We start from the raw sequence: 10,801 nt of genomic DNA on the forward strand, positions 1-10,801 counted from the left end.
CCCCCCCCCCGTATCATCTCACTTTTTCCACTCTCCTCATACTCCATACCAATTACGCACAACAAATTTTTAATGTTTATCAAAAACTTTTTGCTTTGTCCTTTTATAGTGTTCCTCTCTTCTCCTTTTCTCCACCAGTAAATTGTATTAATATTTATTAAACAAGAGCTTCTGCCTTCTTAAAGATACTTCTCTACACCCTGCCCGCCTCACCCAATTGAGTCTTTCCTACTTCTATGCTCTTATCACATTTTGTACAATTTTCTACCTAATGCTGATCTATCCTTATTTGTGGTTTTCCACATTATATTTTAAAGATAGGAGTCATGGCTTCAATTCATTCAATCAACATTTATTTAACTTCTCTGTGTCATGTCCTAGAGATTCGTAGTTGTAAAACACCACCTTGTCTCAAAGAAAATGGTAACAAAAAGATTGACAATTACAGAAAATATTAAATTGTATATAGAGAAATGTAGAGAGGTTTAGAGAAGCACCTTTTACTCACTGAGACATCACAAAACACTTTCTAGAGATGACACATGAGCTAAAATTTAGTCATTCTTGTCTTCATCACCAGGGACAAAGCCTCAATTAATGCTGAATTTAAAAAAAATCCTGCGTGAACAAAGTTCATAAAACACTTTACCTTTATACTATGTCTGAAAAGAAATATTATTTTATTAACTGTGATACATCTGAATGGTAGCTATGATCTGGCAGTGCTGGGATCCATATTCTTGTGGAAAAGAAACAGAAAAATAAGAAAAGTTGCCTATGGTTGCAAACTTTCTCAGGGATGGATATTTCTTAGCTTTGAGTTACTTAAAACTAATCTGTATAACTTCATGTATACACTTTTGTAAATTCTAATACTAATTTGAGTTTGTTTCCATATTGATTCTTTCCTTACCTGTTGATTTCGTAAGAGCATAAATTATTCCACACATTCAGCCACTGACTCCTCAGTTCCTCACAAAAGAGCAATACATCATGACTAGTAGCCACTAATTAATACTTTGGCGACATAGATTGATGAGCCATGGCAACTTCTCTGAAAGTATGCTACTCTAAGTCCCTGAATCTGAATTGTTAGTCATAAAAATACTGACATGATGATTAAATTTAACTAGGTAATTCTATCCTAATTTAAGTTTTTGGCAACATGCCAAACATAGAAACCATCCATTTATTTAGCTTGATTCATGAATATGAGTATTCATGAATCACAATGAATCACATGTATTCACAATTTTATGCTATTAAAATTGTTTATAACACTCCATTGGTGAGTTACTCAACTCATGAAAAATGATTACATCACCTTCCTCCCTCCCTTCTTTCCTTCCTTCCTTCCTTCCTTCCTTCCTTCCTTTCTTTCTTTCTTTTTCTCTTTCTTTCTCTCTTTCAGTTTCAATTGAATATTTGGCCCTTGTTGTTTTGCTTTCTTCTCAGCATGTAGCTTTTCAGGATTCTGTATTAGGTTATTTGTGGTCATTACAATTTGGAATGAAGATAATAAATCCTCCTCACCTTCAAGAGTATTTAGATATGAGCTGCAACCTAGTCACCTGAGGAAGGATTCCTTTTTTAACCCTTTGTTCTTTCCGAGAGAAAGTAGATCAGTAGTTAGGCTAAATTATGAAAATCTTTATGGGCCAGGCCCTAGAAAAATTACTTTTGGTTTTTAAAGTAGATCTTTCTAAGGTAACAAAGCTGTTAGAACATTGAAGACTGAACATCCTTGTTTTCATAAGCAATATATTCTAATCGATGCCTTCTATTAAAGTCAAAAGCCTAAGCAAATTCCTAGATTGAAGCTGGGATAAAACTAGCAGTGGAATCAGGGATGGACAGCAAGAGAAAGAATAGTTGGACCATGATGGATTTGGCATAGTAAATTTATAATTTTCGGCATATTTTGTTGAAGCATTAACAGTGGCCATTGCCCCCAGGAGCTGTTAATCCCACTGCATAGACTCTATAGCAAGGTAAGGGCAGATACATGTTGGATGTGTCTTGTTCATCTGTAGCTCTGTCCTGTTTAGTACAGTGTCTGGCACATCAAATAATGACAGTTTAACAAGTTTTCAGAAACATCTTCCATAAAAGATAGGAAACTACTTTCTTCATATGGATAATATACTGAATTATGTTTCATTTATCCATCTGTTCCAGTGTTTTTCTTAAAAGAAATTATCGAGGATGTACAACATTTCATTATTTCTTCAGTAGTCCAAGCTGGTACTTCATACAAAAGAATTAAGTTATTCAATGATTATTTTAGTAATTTCAAAGGATTTAGAATTGTGAAGACAGGGTAGTAAAATATACCTGTTACTTATCACTTTTAAATATTACGTTTATGTGTTGATTTTACGACAAACTATTTTTATGATAATTGTAACTAGCTCTTTAGAACAGATGTGGATGAACATTTTATTATTATCTTATTTGATGCAGCTGTATAAATATGGTATTTCATTATACTCTTGGATTTTGTCTGGATATGCAAGATTTCAGATGTTAGGATCTGTTTGAATCCATCTATCACTATAATTGTCTTCTATAATAATTGCATATGGTTTTATTTAAATTTAGCTAAGCTTTACCTTTAAAATTTATTATTTTACTTTTGCTCTAGTGAATCTATTTTTTTGTGTGTGTGGTATTTATAAACTTAGAGGGGACTGAGAATGGAGAAGGGGAGAATCCTTTTAAAAGTATGTTAGAAAAAACTGGCAGTTTAATTTTAGTCTCATTTACATATCATAGCTTGTAAAAATCTGTAGAAGTACATAATACCAACAGAAGTGTATACAATATTACGTGAGCTTCAACCTAAAGAAGTACTGTGCTTCACTTTTTAAGTTTAATGATTTGAAATGCTCATAAAAATTCTATAATAAAAATGTTAAGACTAGCTTTTTGTCAGTAAATTAATGATTTGTAGATGGGAGTAAGTTTTTACAAATGTGTACATTCCCCTCTCATTCCCTGTGTTTTAAGTATTGTTTTCTTAATTTTTCTGTAATAATTTTCACTTTTAAATATCTTTATATGTTATTAGAAGAGCAATACACATACAAATACATAGAAAAAAGTAAAGAACTTACCATCAACTTCACTATAAGTCATACATAAAGTTTATTCTTATTCCTCTCAAAAATATCATCAGAATTTCACTAAACCCTTGTTGTTTGTTAAAAAAATATTAACTATAGTCAGTATCTCCAACTAGAAATGCAGTATGTCTCTCACCATAATTAGCATTTTCTCTTAGCAGTTTTTTTAAGTGGGAGCTAGAAAGGTTGATCTCATGCAGGTAGATAGTGGGATGATGGTTACCAGAGGCTGGAAAGGGAGTGGGGTGTGCGTGGTGGGGGATGAAGAGAGGTTGGTTAATGGGTACAAACATAGGGTTAGGTAGAAGGAACAAGTTCTAATATTTGATAGCAGAGTAGGGTGACTATAGATAAGAACAATGGATTTTTCATTTCAAAACATCTAGAAATGAGGACTTGAAATTTTCTTAACACGTAGAAGTGATAAATGCTTGTGATCATGGATATACTGAATATCCTGACTTGATAATTACATACTCTATGCATGTAACAAAATATCACATGTACTCCAAAATGTATACTAATATTATGTATCAATTGAAAAAAAGTTTTCTCGCAATAATCTTCCACATGAGCAATAAGAATACCATTAGACAACATATATTTTATGTTTCTTGTTGCTCTTGAAACTCTGGTGAACTATAAACATATTTAAAAATGTTTTCATATCAGCTATACAGCCTTTTAAACATAGAACTTCTTGACATCATCACAAAGTCTATGGCTCTTCTTCCCAGAAACATGTGGTTATGCAAAATACTTGGGATTTAATGCACCATTTACAGACATATGCCCCATGGCCCTCCAGATATCCAAATTTACTCTCATCAATTATTTTTAAATTATTAAGATGTTTAGTTTTATATCATACAAATGACATAACATACCCGGCATACTTTTTTAAATTAATTCTGATAAAAATTTTGGAATCAAATGGTACCATGTATAAATTTGGTGATTTTTATCCCCTGCCTTTCCATAGTTATACCTCAACACTGGTCAGAACATTCAGAACAATGGTATATTGTGAAGTCTTCTGAAAAAGCCTTTATCCGTGGTTTAAGCTAAGAGTGATAGCCACATGCCAAAAATGCTTTGAATAATGTTTACAAAAAATAGATTTGATTGAGGAAGTGCTGACCGGATATATAATCTCCCAAATTTGAAGTTATTATTAACTTATAGAGAAGAGACCTTATCAGAACTCAGATAATTTCTCTAAACATTGAAAATGAGGTGCTGGTTGGCCATGGTGTGGCTGGGAAACGTGATGACTTTTCTAATAGTAACCAAGATAATGCAAATGTAAGGATTGAGATATATATATCACTGATTATCAAATTGTCAAAAATAAAATAAAAGCATAAAACATTGCTGATAAGTGTTTAGAGAAGTAGGCAAGAGTATTCATTGAAATTAGAAGTATAAATGCTTATGATACATATACACGTTATGCTAAAATATTACTTTCTTACCAGGTTCCATCATTTTACTGTTACTCTTCCTGTGATAGTTAATTTTAGTTGTTAACTTGACTGGATTAAGGGATGCCTAGATAGCTAGTAAAGCATTATTTCTAGAGGTGTGTGTGAGGGTTGTTCCAGAGGAGAATGGTGTGTGAGTTACTGTACTGAGTGAGGAAGATCTGCCTTCAATGCAAGCAGGCACCATCCAATTCATTGGGGACCCAACTGGAACAAAGAGGTTCTCTCTCCTAGAGTTTTTTCTCCTGCCCTTAACATCGGAACTTCAGGTTCTCTGGCCTTGAACTCCAGGACTTGCACCAGTGCCTCCCATGTTCTCAGGTCTTCTGCCTCAGACTGAGAATTACACCATTGGCTTCCCTGCTTCTGAAGCTTTCAGATGGACTGAGCCACATTGCCAACTTCCCTGGTTTTCTTGTTTACAGATGGCCTATTCTGGGACTTCTCAGCCTCCATAATCTTGTGAGCCAATTCCCCTAATAAATCTCATCTCTCTCTCTCTCTCTCTCTCTCTCTCTCTCTCTCTCTCTCTCTCTCTCTCTCTCTCTTTATAGATAGATAAAGATAGATAGAGATATACTATTGGTTCTGTTTCTCTGGAGAACCTTGATTAATATATTTGTCAAACACTAAATTTTTATCTCTGTCATCTGGAAAACCCCAAACTGAGCACCAACACATCTCAAAAACTGCTCGAGAGCAGGCTTACTCTTAAGTGTAAGGTATACTCATCAATTGCCTTTCTCTCTAGTATCAACGGGATCATTTTAAACATATTTAAGTCTTTTCCACTTACATATGTGTGTGTTTATGTGTATGTGTAGGTATAAACACACACACATACACACACACTCTCACACAGAAATCTCTCTTCCTTTACTTTTCCTCTCCCTCTCCTCTTCCACAGCCTAATTTCTTAGAGGTTTGCGTGGGCTCCTTCTTTGAGCATGTTCAGGGGCAGTCATCCTCAGCAAAAGAAGTATGTGTGAAATGAACCTTTAAATATTGCTATTAGCTATAATAAATAAACCATAGCTCAAGTTGACAATACTTGAAGGTACTGGTCATCTTTCTTCAACAAACTGACACAATCTCCTCAACAGAAATACTAACCACAAGTAATTTTTTCCCATGCCAAAGCTGTTGGTTCTTCTGTAAATGATCAGTTTGTAACGTGTAGTATAGACATAGAGAAAGACGGTTACATCAGAAGCTTGCTGAGAGAATGTCAATATATACCACTCAAACACTTCTAGTACTCATACAAAAAAATGTAACACACATTTGAATTAAATGATTATGATCCTGAAAAGACTGGACAATTGCCAAATAAATTACACAATGTGGGTCGACTACTAAAAATGGAAGAAGATGAGAGAGAATTTGTGCAGTAAGAAGTGAAGGTAAATTGACTTTTTAAGAAGGCTGTTGAACAAGTAAGATTAAAAATCAGCATTCTCAGATGTGGTGCTCTGTGAAATTTAAGGACATGTGACATTTTAAAATAAAACTCGTACATATCTGGTAGGGGAGATAACATGATCAGGAAGGTGGTTTTCCCAGGACAAGGCTTATCCATTACGTTCTGCATGTGCTGACCCCTGCGATTTCCCCAAATATGGGAAACCAGGATGCATAATTTGTGGTAGTGGGGGACTGTATTTGCTCTTTCCCATTTAAAAAAGAATCCATATACAAAGTCAGAGCTAGACCTTTGCACTGAATAGATGAAAAGATAGATTTTATGTTTGTTTTTATATAATTTGGAAAAGCATATAAATTTTCACAGCTTTATAACTTAGTGTCAGATTGATAAACTTGGAAAAAATTTTAAATGCTCAGTAATTTAGTCATTTTCTGTGATATCTGCATTCTAATAATATCCTAATAACTCACATCCATATGGAATATTATTTGAACATTTTAAAATTTTTTAAATTTCAGAATATTATGGGAGTACACACGTTTTGGTTACATAATTTGTTTTTGCACAGTTTGAGTCAAAGTTATAAGTGTGCCGTTCACCCATTTAGTGTTCATTCTACCTGTTGGGTGTGAATTTACCCATCCCCACCTCTCCTCTCCCACCTACCTGATTTCCCTTGAGTTTTACTTCCATATGTGCACATAAGTGTTGATGGATTAGTTTCAATTTAGCTTTGAGTACATGTGGTGTTTGTTTTACCTACCATTTGATCCAGCAATCCCACTGCTAGGTATTTACCCAAAGGAAGAAAAGACATTTTATAAAAAAGACACTTGCACTTGAATGTTTATAGCAGCAGAATTCACAATCGCAAAGACGTGGGAACATTTTAGATTTTGACAGTCAAAAACTTTCCCTTGTGTATGCATATAAAAACGCAAAATAACTTAGAACATGAAAATTAATGAATACAATCTCATTAAATTTAAGTAAAATATTCAGAGTAAGATATTTTTTATAGAATTTTTTTTCTAAATAAGAAAAAATGAGATGAGGCACCACGAATTTGAAAGACTGGTCATCAATCTTTCACATCCTTTTACATATTTTCTTTCTTCCACAATATTTTGAAATGAATATGTTTTTAATAATTATCTCAAAAATACACACACACTACATATAAGTATATAAACACATTCTTACATATATGAAACAACACACAAAGTACATATATCTTCTGGATTGTTTCATTATTTTCTCTTTCTTTTCTAATTTAATGGAAGCCCTCTGTTTGCTTCTCTATATTTTTAAATATCTCTCTCTTTACTACTGCATTTAAAAACTAAATATTGTATTAATATTTCCCTTGATTTTCATTATACTATTAAAGAGTAGATATTAATATCCATTTTTTTAATTACAGAATATTATGGGGTACAAATGCTCAGTTTACATATATTGCTTTTGTCCTGCCCAAGTCAGAGCTACAAGCATATCTTTTCAAATACTATTAATATCACCAAGCCCTTACGGAGTAAATTTGTATTTTTCTAATTAGTAATATCATTGAGCTTCTATTTATGTGTTTAGTGAACATTCCTGTTTTTTCCTACTGTATAATTATTATTCATTTCTTTTGACTGTTTTTCCCTTCAGTTAAACGGACAAGTGGACCAGCACAATAGAAGAAACAGTAGATTGCAATTGTTAGAGCATATTTTTGAGACTCTATTAATCTCCTCTATTGAGTTATTTATGTCTTTTTTGGAAACATTTTATTGCTTTCCATAAGATTTAAAGTATAAATTTTTCAATAACATTCATCTTCAAATAATGTCATAAGCTTCTTTTGTAGTATTATATGATACTTATAACCATATATTTTCAAATATTCTCTGTTATAACATATACGAGTGTTATTATACATTTCAATTTTGTATATATTATACATACATCATACACTATGAATATTTCACTTTAAATTATTATCTTTTAAAGTGATTAAAATTTGTTTTTATTTTACATTCATTTATTCCATTTCCAATACTCTTCATTTTTTTGTTGTTGTAGATCCAACTTTTTGTCATTCTTTTGTCTTCTTGATTCTGTGGTGTCTGACAAAATCTTAACTGTAATTCTTGTCCTTAATCCTATTTTTGCTCTTTTTGTCTGTTTTCCTCTGGCTACCTTCATATTTTTCTCTTAGCCTTTAATTTTCAATTATTTAAATATGACATGCCAACGTATATTTTTATTGAGCATTTATCTTACTTGATAATCTTTTGGCTTTATGGCCTGGTGTTAGAGAAATTCTTGGCTCTTACATATTGTGTATTTATTCTGCTCTCTTATCTTGTTCTCCTTCTGGAATTTCAGTTATATATATGTCAAACCATTTGATTTTGTCCTAACATTCTTTGATCCTCTGATTATTTTAATTTGCTCTTCACTTTTCATTTCAGTTTGGGAATTTTAATTGCCTGTCTTCAAGTTCATGATTGTTAGCTGTGTTGATTCCACTGATGAGCCAGTCGAAAGCATTCTTCATTTCTGTTACTGCGTTTTAATTTCTATCTTCTTTCTAGTCTTTCTCTCTCTCTCTTTCTTTCTCCTTCCTTTTTGAGACAAGGTCTTGCTTTGTCACCCAGGCTGGAGCACAGTGGCATGTTCATAGCTCACTATAGCCTTGAACTCCTGGCCTCAAGCGATCCTCCTGCCTTAGCCTCCTGAGTAGCTGAGATTACAGGCATGTGCCACCATGTCTGACTAATTTTCTTCTTCTCTATCTTTTATAAAGACTGGGTTTCACCATCTTTCCCAGGCTGGTCTCAAACTCCTGGTCTTAAGCGATCCTCCAACCTCTGCCTTCCAAAGTACTGGCATTACAGGCATGAGCCACCACACTTGGCCCTTCTTTCTAACATTCCTATATGATTCTTTGTTATACTTTCCATATCTTTCCCGAAATTACATATCTTATCTTGTATGATGTCACTGCTTCCATTAGAACTTTTGACATGTTAGTCAAAGTTATTATAAAAGCAAAATCTTTTCTTGATTGTTCTAATATCTGTATTATATCTCAATCACATTTTGATGCAGAAACAACCTAAATGTCCATCGATAAAAAAATGGATAAAGAAAACATGATATATACATACAATGGAATAGTATTCAGCCTTAAAAAAGAAGGAAATCCTGCAACATTTGACAACATGAATGAGCCTAAAGGACATTATGCTCAGTGAAATAAGAGACACAGAAGGATAAACCCTGCAAATACTTCAGTGCTTTATGCCTTTCCTACAAACTGCTTTCAGTTTGCTTCAGATAGCATGGCTCAGGGATTGGCCAGTTCAATTAAGGATACTTTCTTGGCCGGGCGCGGTGGCTCACGCCTGTAATCCTAGCACTTTGGGAGGCCGAGGTGGGTGGATCGTTTGAGCTCAGGAGTTCGAGACCAGCCTGAGCAAGAGCGAGACCCCCGTCTCTACTAAAAATAGAAAAGAAATTAGCTGGAAAATTAAAATGTATATATAGAAAAAAAAAATTAGCCAGGCATGGTGGCGTTTGCCTGCAGTCCCACCTACTCGGGAGGCTAAAGCAGTAGGATTGCCTGAGCCGAGGAGTCTGAGGTTGCTGTGAGCTAGGCTGATGCCATGGCACTCTAGCCCGGGCAACAGAGTGTCTCAAAAAAAAAAAAAAAAAAAAAGAATGATTTCTTGCTCTTGGCTTTTACTTTTGCTTACCAACAGATTGAATTTAGAAATTTACATATCCTCCTTTTCTTCAGCCTTTTCCTCCTCCTTCTTTCCTTTTCTTTTTTTTTTCCTTTTCTCCTTTTCTTCCCTCTTTTACTGTCTTCTTCTCATTCTCTGTTTTTTCAAAATACTATCCTTAATTGAATAACATTGGTAAATTTATCATTCTTTGGAATTTATTCTGGATGTATATGTATTAGTAGGAAAACATTGTTCTCAGTATGTACCATCTGTGTGAAGCGAAATCCTACCCACTAAAGAAAAGTAAAGCAATTATTTATAAAAAACATTTGTTTATTCTAAAACATGCCTTGTAATAAAATTTCCCTCCATACAAAACAGACATAATGAATTCGTAATGTACTTACTCTTTCCTAACTCACCATGACTCTTGTTTAGTCTCAAATGATCATTTTCTATCACATTACATTGAATTTTGTCAACATTTGTCTCCACAAAACTTTGTAATATGTACGTTTATTTTCTCTTTATAGCTCATGTATATTTCTGGCATTCTCTTTCTCTGATAAACAATCATAAAAATATTTTTAACAAATTTTCTCAGTTATTACATGCACATCTTTCTTTAAAGCTAAATTTGATTTGAAACATTAGTTCATACATTTGTTGAAATCATTTAACATTAAGTTTCCAAAGCTTCCTTATATGTGTTTTGACATCATATTTGGATATTTTCCTTGCTGTAGCTGACCACAATCATCGAAGACCTGACTGCTGCAGAGTATCATTTTCAATACTGCTGAGTTGTTATATGGGAAATGTGGGTTAAAGCAATATTTCTGACAGTGAACTGTGATTATCTGTGGATTGTCTGTTTGAGAGTATGAGATAGATTTTGTAAGCTTTTCTATTACAGTACATAAGACCCAGACTTTCATTTTAGATATATGAAGTACAGAATTGCTACTGATCACATTACTCGAGAGGAGAAAAAAAAATATTTTCCTCATTGAAGCCAAAATATTATTAAAGTCACCTACACAA

The sequence above is a fragment of the Propithecus coquereli genome, unplaced genomic scaffold, assembly GCF_000956105.1.
Source record: "Propithecus coquereli isolate 6110/MARCELLA unplaced genomic scaffold, Pcoq_1.0 Scaffold326, whole genome shotgun sequence".
In the NCBI taxonomy this organism is placed as follows: Eukaryota; Metazoa; Chordata; class Mammalia; order Primates; family Indriidae; genus Propithecus; species Propithecus coquereli.